The sequence below is a fragment of the Neopsephotus bourkii genome, unplaced genomic scaffold, assembly GCF_033783945.1.
Source record: "Neopsephotus bourkii isolate Nb327-2 ecotype Australia unplaced genomic scaffold, CSIRO-AGI_Nbou_v1 NB_1761, whole genome shotgun sequence".
Classification (NCBI taxonomy): domain Eukaryota; kingdom Metazoa; phylum Chordata; class Aves; order Psittaciformes; family Psittacidae; genus Neopsephotus; species Neopsephotus bourkii.
In genome coordinates, this window is record NW_026902235.1 from 51,841 (window position 1) to 67,220 (window position 15,380).

Consider the following 15,380-nt stretch of genomic DNA (forward strand, 5'->3'; position numbering starts at 1 on the left):
CCCGGCACCGTAATAAAGAATACCTGCTTGTCAGCTTGAAAACTTTGTTGGCAAGTTTGTTCCTGGAGTTTTCTCTGAATCAGTTGCCTACCAGGGGCTCAGATCAGGGATTCTGCAGAGAGGCTGCCTGGTCTAGTAAGTCCCACTGACTATTACCCTTCTAGTGGTTCATGTGGGTGCTAGTGATATAGACAGCAGTATCCCAGAGAACATTAAGAAGGACTACAGAGCCCGGGGAGAGGTGGTTAAGGGCTCTGGAGCTCAGATAGTTTTTCATCAGTTCTCTGGGATAAAGGGAAGGACCTTAAAAAGGCTAGGCGGATTTGGCATGTTAATAAATGGTTAGAACAGTGGTGGACCAAGTGGTCTATAGACAGATAGGATCAGCCTCATAGTTGCAGGCCCTTGTCCTCAAGGGGGACTTCAAGCATCCTGATATCTGTTGGAGGGAAGGTACAGTCTGGCCTAATCAATCCAGGAGGTTCCTCTACTGTGTGTAAGACAACTTCCCCTTGCAAGTACTAGCGAAGCTGACAAGGAGAGGTGACATGCTTGACCTCATACTCACCAACAGGTAGGGGCTGGTTGGAAATGTGATGCTTCGGACCAGCCTTGGCTGTAGCAATCATGAGATGGTGGTGTTCGAGATCCTCAGGTCAGTGAGAAGAACGTGCAGCAAGCTCACTTCCCTGGACTTCAAAGGAGCAGACTTTGGCCTCTTCAGGAACCTGCTTAGTAAGGTTCCATGGGAAAAAGCCCTAGAGGGCAGGGGGGCCCAAGCCTGCTCATTACTATTCAAGGATCACCTCCAAGAAGCTGAGGAGTGTTGCGTCCGGACTGGATGGCTAGGAGACATCCATGGATGGATAAGGAGCTGCTGAGGAAACTCTGAGGGAAAAAAAAATGGCTAATAAAAGGTGGAATCAAGGACAGGCGGCTTGGGAAATGTACAGGGATGTTGTCCGGGAAGCTAGGGACCAGGTTAGGAAAGCTAAGGCCCAGTTAGAATTAATTAGAATGTGAACTATAACAGGAAGGAATTCTATGGGTATGTAGCAAATAAAAGACAGACTAGGGACAGCATGGGCCCTCTCTGGAAGCTACCAGAACTGGCTACCCTGGATTTGGAGAAGGCTGAGGTTCTTAATGACTTCTTTGCCTCAGTCTTCACTGGCAAATGCTCTGACCACACCACCCAAGTCTTTTAAGGCAGATGCAGGGACTGCGAGAATGAAGAACTTAGGTCCACTGTAGAAGAGGATCTGGTTAGATACCATCTTAAGAACCTGGACATGAACAAGTCCATGGGACCTGATGAAATCCATCTGTGGGTAGTGAAGGAGCTGGCAAATGAAGTTGCTAAGATGCTGTCCATCACATTTGAAAAATCATGGCAGTCAGGTGAAGTTCCTGATGACTGGAAAAAGGGTAATACAACCCCCATTTTCAAGAAGGGGAAAATGGATGACCCGGGGAACTACAGGTCAGTCACTCTCACCTCTGTGCCTGGCAAAATCTTGGAAGAGATTCTCCTGGAAAGCATGCTAAGGCACATGAAAAACAGTGAGGTGGTTGGTAACAGACATCATGTCTTCACTTAAGGGAAATCCTGCCTGACCAGTTTGGTGGCCTTCTATGGTGGGACTACAGAACTGAGGATAGGGCAGAGCAGTTGACGACCTGGACTTGCGCATTTGACACTGTGCCACATGATAACCTTGTATCTAAATTGGAGAATCATCAATTTGACATATGGACGGTGGATAAAGAACTGGCTGGATGGCAGCACACACAGAGTTGTGGTGAACGGCTCAATATAAAACTGGAGACCAGTGTTCTGGGTTCAGAAGTAGCAGTCATTTTTCTCCTTCTTAGTAGCTGGTGCAGGGCTGTGTTTTTTACTTTAGGCCTGGGAACAGTGCTGATAACACCTATGTTTTTAGTTGTTGCTCAGTAATGTTTACTCTGACCAAAGACTTTCTGAGTCTCATGCTCTCCCAAGAAGGAGGGGAAGCTGGGAAGAAGCAGAGACAGGACACCTAACCCAAACATACCAAAGGGGTATTCCATAACACAGCATGTCATACCCAGTATATAAACTGGGGGCAGATACCTGGAAAGGCTAGATCGCTGCTCAAGTCAGGCTGGGTATTGGTCAGTGAGTGGTGAGCGGTTGTATTCTCTCCCCTTGTTATTTCCCTCATCATTATTATTATTGGTGGTAGCAGTAGTGGTTTTGTGTTATACCTTAGTTAACGGACTGTTCACATCTCAGCCTGTGGGAGTTACATTCTTTTGATTCTCCTCCCCATCCCTCTGGGAGCAGGGGGAAGAAGAATGGGGGGGGAAGAAGTGAGCAAGCTGCTGCGTGGTTCTGAGTTACCAGCTGGGCTTAAACCATGACAGCTCTTTCTGGCACCCAGTGTGGGGCTCAAAGGGTTGAGATAACGACAGATCTGCCCAGAGCGTGTCTAGTCGTGTTTGTGATGAGCATTTATTGTTTTGGATTAATAGTCACTCATCACAATGCTGATTTATTGGCTCTCAAAGTTCTTGCTCTTGATCTCAGAATTTCAACATGTCGTACCTTACTTACAGCCGGTATTTGCTGTTTTAGTGTTTATTGGCTGGGGGGCCTGGGCTAAGGTTCTTTTTTCATTGTACTTTACGGTAATGACTTGTAATACAATAGACTCATTTGTCATGAAACTGATCTGGATTGCGTTCCCAGTGTGGTCACCACTCTGGGAGGTATAGAATAAAGGTGTTTAGTAACTACACATCTTTTTTTCCCTCCTCAGGTGGTCAACCTATGAAGGAGACATATCCTGAGGCTCCAAGCTCCCCCACCAGGCTATTTACATCATTCTTTGAGATTTCTGAAGGATTTGAATGGCCTTTGGGTACACTTGAGACCTGCCTGCTGATTGTGATGGTGATCACCATGCTGGCACACATACAGAGGGTGTTTTACCCACAACCGTTTCATCTCATCTCACAAGCTAAGCAGAGTTGGGTTTGGGTCTTGCCTTGGATTAGACAATCATACAGGAGGACCAAGAGATTTTCCCTGAGGCTGGACAGTCATGAGTGGCAGGGTGTGTGGGATAGCATGGGCAAGTATCTAGGCCAGTGGGCCCCTCCAGTGCTTTGAAACTTCACCACTGAACAAGTGCAAAATCCGGAAAAACTACTAAAACACTTAAATGCTGTGTGTTGTCATCCTGGTCATAGCAGAGAGGGATAAATCAAGGCAATGTGCTGGGGATTGGCCTGTACTTACAGAGACCTGTTCAACACTATCCAGCACCTTGAAAGAGAAAAAGATGTCTCAGGATCTGATGGCAAAGCAACAGACAACGCAGCTACTACAACTTCAAATCTGAAGACAATCTCACCACTTCCATCAGTTCAGCTGTGGAAAAAATGTCCCAGGAGTTCAAACAATTGCGATATGATCTATCCAATCTATCCAACTTCCCACGTATACCAATCCACATCTCAGCTATTAACAAAAGGCGTCCTACTGTTCGACACAGAAGATATAGGAGGTACATGCCACGGGCCACCCTATCGTTTTGCCTGTGGGATCATGGAGAAGACATGAAGAAGTGGGATGGAAAACCTACCTCAGCTTTGGAGGAACAGGTGAGTGAACTGAAGAGAACAAAGATCAAGGGTGATCATCCCATGAAAGCTGCAGCTTCGGTCTCTGGTGAGCAGGTTCCCAGATAGAGTGGAAGACCTCATTTTACTACAGCTCCTGTGATAAAGAAGACTAATCCCTTTCTACAAGACCTAAGTGTCCAATGCTGTGACCACTATTAGAAGGGCCCTGCCTCCAGCCAGGTGAAAGTAGGGGACAATTGGATTTACTGGACTGTGTGGATCAGATGGCCTGGCACATCAGTCCCACAGAAGTATAAGGCTCTAGTAGATACCAGTGCACAGTGTACCCTGGTGCCATCAAGCTGTCAAGGGGAGGAACCCATTTATATTTCTGGAGTGACAGGAGGATCACAAGAGTTGACTGTACCGGAGGCTGAAATCAGCCTGACTGGGAGAAAGTGGCAAAAGCACACCACTGTGACTGGTCCAGAGGCTCCATGCATCCTTGGCATAGACTACCTCAGGAGAGGGTACTTCAAAGACCCAAAAGGGTACCGATGGGCTTTTGGTAATGCTGCTTTGGAGACAGATGAAACTGAGCAGCTGTCCACCTTCCCTGGTCTCTCAGAGGATCCTTCTGTTGTCAGGTTGCTGAAGGTCGAAGAACAAGTGCCAATTCTGACCACAACAGTGCACCACCGGCACTATTACACCAACCGAGACTCCCTGATTCCCATCCATAAGCTAATTCGTAGACTGGAGAGACAAGGAGTGATCAGCAGGACCTGCTCACCCTTTAACAGCCCCATATGGCCAGTAAAAAAGTCTAATGGGGAGGGAAGACTAACAGCAGACTATCGTGGCCTGAATGAAGTCACACCACCATTGAGTGCTGCCGTACCAGACATGCTAGAACTTCAGTATGAACTGGAGTCAAAGGCAGCCAAGTAGGACGCCACAATTGATACTGCCAATGCATTTTTCCAAATTCCTTTGACAGGAGAGGGCAGACCACAGTTTGTTTTACTTCCAGTACACTTCGAAGCGACTGCCCCAGGGGTGGAAACACAGCCCTACCATCTGCAATGGACTGATCGAGACTGCACTGGAACAGGGGCAAGCTCCAGAACACCTGCAATACATTGATGATATTATCATACAGGGTGACACAGCAGAAGAAGTTTTTGAGAAAGGGAGGAAAATAATCCAAATCCTGCTGAAAGACAGTTTTGCCATAAAACGGAGCAAGGTCAAGGGACCTGAACAGGAGATTCAATTTTTGGGAATAAAATGGCAAGATGGACGTTTCCAGATCCTCACAGATAGGATCAACAAGATAACAAGTGTCTCCAAGAACTAATAAAGAAGAAACACAAGCTTTCTTAGGTGTTGTGGGGTTCTGAAGAATGCACATCCCAAATTACAGTTTCATTGTAAGCCACCTCTATCATGTGACCTGGAAGAAGAATAATTTTAAACAGGGTCCTGAGCAACAACAAGCTTTTCAACAAATTAAATGAGAGATACTTCATGCAGTAGCCCTTGGACCAGTCCAGACCAGGACAGATGCAAAAAAACACACTGCAGCCAGGGAAAATTGTCCTACGTGGAGCATCTGGCAGAAAGCTCCAGGGGAGACTCGAGATCAACCCCTCAGTTTCTGGAGTCGGGGATACAGAGGATCTGAGGCAAGCTCTACCCCAGCTGAAAAAGAGATATTGGCAGCCTATGAAGGGGTTTGAGGTGCTTCAGAAGTGACTGGCACTGAAGCACAGCTCCTCCTGTCACCCCGATTACCTGTGCTGGGCTGGATGTTCAAAGGCAGGTTCTCCTCTACACATCATGCAACCAATGCTACATGGAGTAAGAGGGCCGCACTAATTACACAACAAGCTTGAAAAGGAAATCCCAGTCGTCCAAGAATTCTAGAAGTCATCATGGACTGGCCAGAGGACAAAGATATTGGAATGTCACCAGAGGAGAAGGTGATGCCCCACCATATAATAAACTGTCAGAAAGTGAAAAGCAATATGTATTGTTTCCTGATGGGTCCTGCTGTACTGTGGGAAAGCATTGGAGATAGAAGGCAGTTGTATGGAGACCCCGACGACAAGTTGTAGGAACTGCTGAAGGAGAAGGTAAATCGAGGCAGTTTGCAGAGGTGAAAGTCATCCAGCTGGCCTTGGACATTGTTGAGTGAGAAAAGTGGGCAGTACTTTATACTGAGTCATGGATGGTAGCAAATGCCCTGTGAGCATGTTTGCAGCAATGCAAGCAGAGCAACAGCCAACACAGAGACAAACTCATCTGGCTGCTGCACTGTAGCAAGATATCGCTGCCTGGGTGCAGAACCTCGTAGTGAAGGTACACCCTGTAGATGCTCATGAACCCAAGAGTTGGGCCACAGAGGAACACCAGAATGACCAACTGGATAAAGCTGCTAAGGTTGAAGTGGCTCAGATGGACTAAGGTTGGCAACATAAGGGTGAATTACCATTGGGCTGAGACAAAGGGGCACAAAATCACAAAATGGAATATAGAAACCTTTAGAATTAGTTTTAAGTAATGTTAAGTTTGACGGCTTTGTAACAGTAGCAATGGAAAATTACTGAGGTGCAGGATACATAGAGAAAAATATATAGAGAGTGCAGCTAGAGAACATACAGAATTCTCACAAGATAAATCGTTATACTTGGCATAGTTTTAAGAACAAAAGTCTAGAAGAACAGGACACAGGGATAAGCAGTATCTGGGAATGGCAGGTGTCCAGGATGGGCTACAGTTAAACTAACTGATAAGTAGGAGGATAGGAGGATTATTATGTCTCTGGTGCTAACGAACCAATTAAACTGGTATGAGCATCTACTACGCGTGCTTCAAAGGCTGCCAGAAGTGATGAAGATTGTTGGAAGAAGTAAACGACCCCCAGAGACCACCACCACAATTCTGTACACATGCGGGGAACTCTCTGGAAAATGATGTAATCCATATGTAGCATCGTGAATATGTATGTATGCCCAGGGACTATATAAGGATGGCTTGTGTAGCAATACAGGGACACACGTTAGGAGGAGTTATCCCCTGTGTCTCCCGGTGCCGCAATAAAGAATACCTGCTTGTCAGCTTGAAAACTTTGTTGGCAAGCTTGTTCCTGGAGTTTTCTCTGAATCAATTTGGCACCCCAGGTGGGACCCTCTCTGCTTGGCTGCAGGACCCGCTGGGAACAGGGCTCACTAGGGCCCTCGGGAATTTTTCCAGGAGGGACCTCTCGACTCATTCAGATAGCTTCAGGAGCACACAAGGACCATCTCATAAAAGGCATTCTTTTATATAGTTTGTAAGGTGCAGGTGGCATCTCGGTTTGGTAAATTGGTTTGGTAAGCGTACGCATGGTTTGGAAGCCTTCCGTAAATTGAGATAGGAAATCTCGTAGGTAAAGGCGTATACCCGGCTGCTAGCATCCATTTGGTATACACCCACAAGAAGCAGGGGGCTTCTTGTGGTTTGGGTCCTGCAAGACGCAGGGGGTGTCTTGCAGAAAAAGGTTTTGGATTTTACTTGTATTTGATTTATTTTGTGGCTTGTTATATTAAGGATTTTGGTCTTGTGGTTCTGGTATCAGTGACAGACTGTTATAACTAAGCAGGGGGTATCATCTTGTGATTTAGGTCCTACAAGACACAGGGGGGTGTCTTGTGGAAATGGTTTTGGGTCCAGTGTGCTATCAACAGCCCATAAGGGATTTGATTCAGTGATGCTGTCAGCGGGGGTCCCTGAATAGGTTAGTAGAATCACCCTCCGATACAGTGGGCTGTCCAGTATGGTTCCCACAGTGGGACGCAGACAGGCTGGTCGGACACAAGGGTCTCATCCTTCCTGGGACACTGACAGGCTGGTCAACTATAAAGGGTTCAAGGAAACCCCCCTATTAATGTTACAATATGGTCTGAGCTATAAGGGTTAGGAAGTATTGCTTTTGATTCTACTGGTATTCGCTTATTTTGTGGCTTGTTACAGTAATGATTTTGGTCTTGTGATTCTGGTACTGGTGACAGGATGTTATAACTGTGTTATTAACTGTTGTTTGGTTGGTTGAATTTAAGTCTCTGTCTTTGTCTCAAGTGTTGTAACTGTGTGGAGTATGTCTGGGGATCCCATCTGTGTGTGTGTGTGTGAATGTGAGATTGATAATGGAAAATCAGCAGAGTGAAGAGATCTTGAAAAGGAATCCTTTTGGGTGCATTTTGGCACACTGGAAAGAACTTGGAGGGTCTCCTGGGGGCTCGGTAAATAAGAAAATATTGGTAAAATATTGTAACCAATGGTGGCCTTTGTATACTTTGGAAGATCAGGAAAAATGGCCTAAAAATGGAACTCTGAATTATAATACATTGTTACAATTAATGTTGTTTTAAGGGGGCAAGGAAAATGGGATGAAGTAATGTATGCAGATACGTTTTTCACTTTAAGAAATCACACAGAGTGACAGACTGAATGCAAAATTAATATAGCTCTGCCAGATTCCTTAATTTTGGCTTTGGAAAAGGACAGGGAAAAACTGAAAGTTAAGCTGGAGATGCTCAGCCTGTGACATTGGGGAAAGATGTTTAAAGTTAAAAAACAGTAATCAGGAACACAAGGTGGAAAATCACGTACCACAGGTACCTCCGAGAGGAGCACCCTCTGCATCTGTCCTATCTGATATTGATAAGGAGGAAGAGATTTCTGTCACTGGCAACAAGCGGCACATCCACATTCAGAGTTAAGAAGGGGTTAAACCAGAAGTGCTGTTGCAGAGGCAGGCATCTGCAGGCCCTGCAGAGCAGGGGGAGCTGCTGTGAGAAAAAGAAAAAAAAAAAAGGAAAACCAAGGGGGAAAGGAGGGGAGCTCGAGCAGCTCCAGTGTTTGAGCGTGGGAGGAGGGATGTCTGCAGGAGGTGGGGGAGTGGGCTCTTCTCTTCTGTGGGACCGGACCGGTGTGTGTGCTATGGGGGGTTTTGGACGCTGGAAGTGAGACTGCCTGGGGAGGGCAGTGCCATGGAGTGGCTCCGGTGACTGAACTGGAACTAAACTGACGGGGACCTGGGGAATCTACGCTAGCAGATCCACTGGTTACATTAAAACTAGGGACTAGAGGAAATAAAGTGGAATTTTAGTGGCTACAGGAGCAACTTATTTGGTGTTAAATCAGAGAGAAAAGAATTCGTTACAGATGTGGGAGCTACTGGCCACCAAGGAAAAGAGAAAAAAAAAAAAAAGGCATTTTTTCTGAAACCTTTAAAGTACAAATTGGGGAAAACAAATCGGAATGCATAAATATTTATCCATGCCAAATTCTCTAAAATCTTTGTTAGGGCGAGAAGCAACATTTAAAGAAGGCAAAATGGAATTCAGAGTTAAAAACAATTAATTGCAGTTTTGAGTTTAATTCAACAGAAAAGCAAAAAGGAGGACCTCCCTGAAATAGAAGAAATCCTTAATCAGGTATATGTGGGAGTATGGGCATCTGAAGTTCCAGGTAAGGCGAAAAATGCTTTGCCTGTTAAAGTGGAAATAAAAAGGGGGGCCTACCCAATTAGAATAAAACAGTATCCCTTAAAATTAGAAGATCAAAGGGAATAAAAAAAAAATTGATAAATTTTAAAATATAGATTATTAATTGAATGTGAATTGGAATATAATACTCCTATCTGGACAGTAAAGAAATATGATGAGAAAAGTTGTAGATTGGTTCACAATCTCAGGGCAATCAACAAAATTGCAGAGGATATTCGTCCAGTAGTAGTTAATTCGTATGACTGATTGACTAAATTGAATAATAATCAGAAATTGTTTGCCATCCTGGATTTAAAGGACACTTTCTTTTGCTTACCATTGGCCAAAGAAAGCCACAATTATTTGCTTTCAAATGGGAAAATCCTGACAGAGGAAGGGAAACTCAATTAACTTGGACAGTATTACCTAAAGGGTTAAAAAAAAAAAAACAGTCCGGCAATTTTTGGAAATCAGCTAGCATGAGAACTAGAATCATGGAAGCCACCTACTCAAACGGGACTCTGTTACAATATGTGGATGACCTGTTAATTGCTACAGAAACAAAGGAAGAATGTATCCAGTGGACAGTGGAATTGTTAAATTTTCTGGGACTGAATGGTTATCGGGTATCCAGACAAAAGGCGCAACTAACCCAAACCCAAGTTTCCTACCTAGGATATGAAATAACAGGAGGACAGAGAGAACTTGGAACTGCTAGAAAAGAAGCCATTTGCCAGACTCCAAGACCATCGACCGTCAAGGAGCTCCGGACATCCCTGGGAATGACTGGATGGTGCAGACTTTGGATCCATGATTATGGTGTTCTGGTAAGACCACTATATGAACTGTTGAAAGGAAACTCTCCCTCTTTAGAATGGACTAATACAGCAGAGGGGGTTTTTAGAAATTTAAAAACAGAGCTAATGAGAATGGCAGCTCTGTGACTCCTGGATGAGACTAAATCCTTTTGGCTATATTCTTATGAAAAACAGGGAATAGCTTTGGGAGTCCTTGCTCAAAAACTAGGACCCTACAGAAGGGCAGTGGCCTATTTTTCAAAACAGCTGCATGAAGAGAGCAAAGGATGGCCCAGATGCATAAAAGCTATGGCAGCAGTTATCACAAATATTAAAGAGGCTTGCAAATTTACTTTGGGACAAAAGATTACTGTACTAGTGTCCCATGTGGTATCAGTAGTCCTGGAGCAGAAAGGAGGTTATCTCCTTCACGTTTTTTTAAATACCAGGCCACCATTGTAGAACAGGATGATACAGAAATTGCGGTCACTAACGTTGTGAATCCAGCATCCTTTTGCAGAAACAATCGACAGAACCACTAACAAAAGACTGCTTGACCACCATAGAGACTGTATATTCGAGCCCACCAGACTTGAAAGAAAAACCTCTGGAAGATGTTGATTCTTGGTTTACTGATGGTAGTAGCTTCATGAAAAATGGTAAATGAAAGGCAGGATATGCCATTACCACCACTTCACAGGGAAAAAAAAAAAAAAAAAAAAAAGTAAAACCTAAACCTTCACCTGGTAACACCTCTGCCCAGAAGTCAAAAATAATAGCATTAATAAGAGCCCTGGAACCGGCTAAAGATAAAAGGATAAATATTAGGACTGATTCTAAATATGCATTTGGTGTGGTCCATGTCCATGGTGCTATCTGGAAAGAATGTGGACCTTTGAACACGCAAGGGAAACAGGTTAACCATGCTACAGAAATTCTGCAATTACTGGAAGCTGTTCAGCTACCTGAAGAAGTAGCTGTTATGTACTGTAAAGGGCATCAACAAGGTGGCTCTGATCAAGAAATTGGAAATAATTTGGCCAATTTTGAAGCCAAACGAGCAGCTGAACAATTTCAAATCATGTCCTTAATCCCTGATGGCAAACTAACAATTGAAAAATCTAAACCTAGATATTCAAAAGAGGATAGAAAATTGATTGAGGATCTAAGGGGACAGGAAAATAAAGAGGGTTGGGCTCAAATACCTGATGGTCCAATTGTAATCCCCTATAACCAGCTCTGGATGTTAGCTCAGGAAGAACATAATAAAACTCATTGGGGTAGCAACTCTTTGCATAAATATTTAGACAAACAAATTGTAGGAAGGAATCTATACACCACAGTTCAATTAGTGACAAAACAATGTCAGCTATGTCTTAAGAATAATCCTAAGACTGAAAATAGAAATCAAACTGGGACAACTGGGAGAGGAAGTTATCCGGACAGCAGCGGCAAATAGATTTTTCTGAATTACCAAAAAAAAAAAAAGGGGTGGTTATCGATATTTATGGGTGTTAACGGATACTTTTTCAGGCTGGCCAGAAGCATTCCCTTACAGAATAAATAATGCAAAACAAGTGATTAAAATATTATTTAACAAGATAATAAGATCATTTTGGAGTACCAGCGGCAATTTCTTCCGACCGGGGTTCACACTTTAGTGCCAAATTGTTACAAGAAATTAGCAAAAAATTAGAAATTGATTGGCAACTACATGTTCCATATAGGCCTCAGGCCAGTGGGCAAGTAGAAAAGATGAACCATCTGATTAAACAACAAATTAGTAAAATATGTCAGGAAATGAATTTATATTGGTACCAGGCATTGCCACTGGCTCTATTAAGAATTCGAACTAAACCCCGGTCAAAAGAAGAGTTTAGCCCATTTGAGATTTTGTATGGAAGACCATATCAGTCCCAGTTTAAAGGAGAGAGTCTTCAGGAAGTAGGAGAAGGCTATCTCCGACAGTTTCTGATCAATCTGGGAAAACAGTTGGAGGAGATAAATAAGAGAATAGTAGGGACAAGAGCCAGAGGTTTCGATTATCCAATTCACCCTTTCAGATCTGGAGACTGGGTTTATGTTAAGAATTTTTCAGGAGATCCTCTACAGGAGAAGTGGAGCGGACCGTACCAGATATTATTGACCACCTTTACAGCAGTGAAGATAAAGGAGCAACCTGCTTGGATACATTATTCAAGAATAAAGAAAGCACCAGAGCCAGAGAAGACATGGCGGATCGAACCTTCAGGACCCTTACGTATGAAATTGCGTCGGTCATAATTTGGACTCATATGATAACTGGCGCACAAGCTTGGGACCAGAACTTATACCTGAAATTAGTGCAGAATGTTACTAATGTTTTTAATCGTAGTGACTGTTGGGTGTGTGCACAGTTGCCTAAATCAGGAGAAAGCCTGGATCTCCCATTAATTGGAGTTCCAATTCCTAACACTGTCTCATGGATAAATTTGTGGGTGAACACTAGCAATCTGTATTCGAAGGAAAGGTTAACATTTGGAATAGTTAATCCTAACCCAGGTAATAAATATTATACCTGTGCACAAAGATGTATTAAATCAGAAACCAGGGTAAGAAATTTTGCTTGGTTAAATGCCACAGATGTAGGTCACCATTCAAATTGCAATGATACTATTACTATAGACGGTATTCTAGTTCAGTGGTGGCCCGTTCCTAAAGGGAAAGGATGGTATGGGTTATGTGGAAAAAATGCTTATAAGATTCTACCCCCGCCCAACTGGAAGGGGGCATGCACCTTAGGTGCTGTAATACCCAATTTTGCTATTATCAACAGGTACCCTTCCGGGACCTGGATTAGAAGTTTTGCTAAACGAATTAAGTGAGGGTTTAACCCTATGATTGAACGGCACAACTCATTTCATAGTTTTATAAAAGGGCTAATTCCATCTTTGGCAGTAAGTGAATTAGAGAAGGCAATTGTAAATATCTCGGCAACCATAGAGGAAATGGAAAGTAAAAACATTGATATAATCCAGGCAGAACAACAAGAGATAACTAGCCTATCTAAGGTGATATTACAAAATCGAATGGCTGTAGACATGTTATTGGCATCACAAAGAGGGGTTTCTTCCATAATCAATGAAAGTTGGTGTTCCTATACAGACTAAAGTGGCGGAATTGAAACAGATCTGGAGGAATTTGGAAACAAACTAAGATATTTCATGAAATGGCCATGGATGACACCTCCTGGGGTTTTGAAGAAACATGGAAAAAGTTAACTTCATGGTTACCCAATCTCTCCTGGTTGAGGCAACTGGTTGCAGGAATATTGGTGTTAATTATTTTAATATTGATTAATTGTGATATGACACAATGTTCCCTCTGGTGTTGTAAATGGTCTATGATAAATTACGAAGATTGGAAAAGGAATGAAATTAAGCACCAGGTAGAAACGGGAAATTATTTCCAAAAGTCTTTTGATGTTGATGGTAATGGTAATATATAAAATGTTGCAAAAGAATTTGCAAAAGGACAGAAAAACGGGGGAATTTGAAACGAAGGGACACAAAATCATAAAATGGAATATAGAAACCTTTAGAATTAGTTTTAAGTAATGTTAAGTTTGATGGTTTTGTAACAGTAGCAATGGAAAATTACTGAGGTGCATGATACATAGAGAAAGAAACAGACTACAGCTAGAGAACATACTGAGAATTCTCACAAGATAAATCATTATAGTTGACATAGTTTTAAGAAAAACAGTCTAGAAGAACAGGACACAGGGATAAGGAGTATCCGGGAACTGAAGGTGTCCAGGATGGGCTACAGTTAAACCAAATGATAAGTAGGAGGATAGGAGGATTATTATGTCTCTGGTGCTAACGAACCAATTAAACTGGTATGAGCATCTACTGCGCGTGCTTCAAAGGCTGCCAGAAGTGATGAAGATTGTTGGAAGAAGTAAACGACCCTCAGAGACCACCACCACAATTCTGTACGCATGCAGGGAACTCTCTGGAAAATGATGTAATCCATATGTAGCATCATGAATATGTATGTATGCCCAGGGACTATATAAGGATGGCTTGTATATATGGGGACACACGTTAGGAGGAGTTATCCCCTGTGTCTCCCGGCGTCGCAATAAAGAATACCTGCTTGTCAGCTTGAAAACTTTGTTGGCAAGTTTGTTCCTGGAGTTTTCTCTGAATCAGGGGTAACCTGACTGTTGTGTATGCTCAGTCTCCAGTCATTTTTATAATGTGGTACAAACCGCATCTCATTAACAAATGTTTAAGTGAGATGTTGATATACAGGTGGGTCATATATGGTACATACATACTTGGTGGAGCAGGGAGTTGACGTAATAGTATACAAGTGAAAGCAAAGAAAGCTAACAAAGTCAAGGCAAGGCAAAGAAGCAAGCTTTTTAAAGGTAAATACACAGTATGGAAATGGAGGGTCAGGACAACCAAGGCAATTATTTCTTGTTGTTCGGACCAAGTTACACCAACTTATCTCTGATGTTTAAGCCTTCAAACCCTTCATGATTCTCCATATCTACTCTTTATTCGTCCCATCTTATTTTACCTCATTAAGTCCCACCGGGCACACACGCGTTCCTGAAGCCCTTCGGCAGCGCGGAGGATGCGCGGCGCATGCAAGGCCACCTCCCCAGCCCTAGTGGGACCGGGCCAGCACGCTCCGGGCAGGGCCGGGCTGCACGCTCCTGCCACCGCCGGCCCCGGGGAAGGGGGAATAGGGGGGTGGCCGTTAGCCATACCCCGGTGACGCCCCGCCGCCTGCACACAGCAAGGCTGACAGCCACGGTTCTGTCGCCCGCCCAGCACGGCTGCAGCGAGGCAGCGCGGCCCAGCCCCACAGGAGGCCAAACCCCGGCAGCCCCGACCCCACTCACCTGGATAGCACAGCAATCCTCCTGGCCTCTCGCCTGAAATCAGCAGCTGGGGCATGAGCAACCAGAAGGAGAGAATGTCACCGAAGCTGCAGTGTTCCGCTGTGCAGCGTCACTTCCTCCTTCCGCCGCCGGAAGAACAGAGCGCCACGCAGAGTGGCCGTCGCACGCACCAGCACCACCCCTCTCTCTCCCCGCCCCCCTAAGTGGAGCGGCTAGCTGTCACACATGTATCCCTTCACATCGCGGCTGTCACGCACCCCCCACACGCTCCAGGTGTGCCCCCCTGTGAGGCGCACACACCCGCGGGAGAGCCCCCCCGTGACAAGCACACACCCGCGGGAGAAGGGACTGATCCCCACCTCATTACAACCTCCTTTCAGGTAGTAGAATCATTTCAGTGTAGTCCCTAAATCCTGATCAGGGCCTACAGACACCTGCGAAATTCAAGTGTTTGACGTGCATCACAGAGCAGAGACACTCAGGAGGATCCCACTCCTCCGCAGTCACTGCTTGTGGCACAGAATCGGTTATAGGGTTGAT

At 44.3% G+C, this 15,380-nt stretch overlaps 1 protein-coding gene across 5 annotated transcripts in view; it reads right to left on the reverse strand.

Annotated features, from left to right (window-relative positions):
- Positions 1-14,983, reverse strand: part of LOC133225532 (protein ARK2N-like) — a 48,837-nt gene extending 33,854 nt beyond the window's left edge. For 2 of the 5 annotated variants that reach the window (XM_061378035.1, XM_061378034.1), the window contains exon 1: positions 14,841-14,977. The gene's annotated coding sequence lies outside the window, so the exon portion shown is untranslated. Of the gene's footprint in view, positions 1-14,840 lie in introns of all 5 variants that reach the window. The other 3 variants (XM_061378032.1, XM_061378031.1, XM_061378033.1) reach the window with 3 other exon arrangements.
- Between the last annotated feature and the right edge of the window lie 397 nt (positions 14,984-15,380).